General features: G+C 43.8%; 1 pseudogene; it reads right to left on the reverse strand.

Annotated features, from left to right (window-relative positions):
* Positions 1–440: 440 nt before the first annotated feature.
* LOC112585485 lies at positions 441–820 on the reverse strand (annotated as a pseudogene).
* Between the last annotated feature and the right edge of the window lie 848 nt (positions 821–1,668).

The following is a 1,668-nucleotide window of genomic DNA, read 5'->3' on the forward strand; positions in this document are numbered from 1 at the left end:
AATCCCATGGTTCACAAAGCTACAATATTTACCATCTGGCCCATTACAGAGGAAATTTGTTCACCCCTGTATTAGACCCCTGCTACTCAAAATGAGGTCCGAAAGCCAGCAGTCTCGGCATCACCCGGCAGCTTGTCAAATCTCCACTTGCAACTGATGAGTCAGAATCTATTCTTTTTTCCCCCAGTGAGGCATTTTCTTTGCATGTATATATTACTTCTCAAGTGGCGCAATGGTAAAGAATCCGCCTGCCAAAGCAGGAGACTCAGGAGATGTGGGTTCAATCCCTGTGGGAAGATCCCCTGGAGGAGGAGATGGCAACAAACTCCAGTATTTTTACCTGGAGAATCCAATGAACAGAGGAGCCTGGTGGGCTACAGTCCATGGGGTCACAAAGAGTCGGACACGACTGAGCAACTGACCATACACACATTATATCCCTAAAAAAAGAAGCCCAAGATTTTCCCACCTGTGTGTTTTCATCTTGCTTCTTTGTGGTCCTTGATGCCAGCTAAGGTTATCAGCATAATGAAACCAAAGTGACTGGATGGTAGCAAGTTATTCTGCCATTTTTCTAGATCTTTGAGTTGTACATCAAATCTGGGTCTGATCTCCACACTTGTGTAACTTGCCTGTGAGGTTCACAACAATTTTCCCAGCTCTGTGATCATCAGTGACTTCAGATTGGCCAATTTAATCATGCTTCATCATCACAGTTAGACACTGGATGTTGGCTTTGGAGTACAGGCTAATAAGAACCTCTCTTTTTGGCATTGTTGATGCTCTTGAGAATATCAGTCAGGACATTTGTGCGCACCATTATGACAGCACAGAAAGACGGCAGACAGAACCTGCTTTTTAACAAGATCTCCAGGTGATTCCGAGGCGCATTAAGATTTGAGAAGCACTATGTTAAACTCCTCAGTGGGCACAATCAATATTATTGAAACTTTTGTTTCACACCAGCCCCTTTTAACCTGCTGGGACATGATGCAATCTCCCACGCACATTAGACTAGTGTGCTACTATCTCTGGATTCGATGCAGTGGGTTTTTTTCGGAATATGTCAGTGAAGAGTGTCATTGCAGTCAGCCAGAATCAGCCCAGACAAAGGTATACCTGGCTACAGTTTGTTGGGTACCTACTCATTCGTTCAGTTATAACAGGTATTTATTGAGAGCATGCTCTGTGCTGAACCTTGAACTACAAATAGTGAACAAATAGGCCCAGTCTCAGTCCTCCCAGTTGTGAGTCTTTCATACATCATCTCATTTAACTCTTCCTATAACCCGGATGTCCCTGGTGATCTGGTGTCTAAAACTCCACACTCCCAATGCAGGGGGCCCGAGTTTGATCCCTGATCGGGGAACTAGATCCCACATGCTGCAACTAAGACCTGGTGCTGCCAAATAAAAAATAAATAAAATTATTTCTATGATCTATGAGGTGGGGACTTCAATCCCCATGAGGACATTGGGGCTCAGAGAGGTTAATGACTTCCTCAAAGTCATGTGACTGGTGAGTGGCAGAGCTGAAAATAGAATCTATGTCTACCTGACACTATGGTTTATGCTTTTTCCTATGCAGCACTGCTAGACATGGTTCTAGGAGATTATAATCTAAATTAGGTCTACAGCCAGAGAGCCAGTGTTTTATAGATAAGAAGCA

The sequence above is a fragment of the Bubalus bubalis genome, chromosome 6, assembly GCF_019923935.1.
Source record: "Bubalus bubalis isolate 160015118507 breed Murrah chromosome 6, NDDB_SH_1, whole genome shotgun sequence".
Classification (NCBI taxonomy): Eukaryota; Metazoa; Chordata; class Mammalia; order Artiodactyla; family Bovidae; genus Bubalus; species Bubalus bubalis.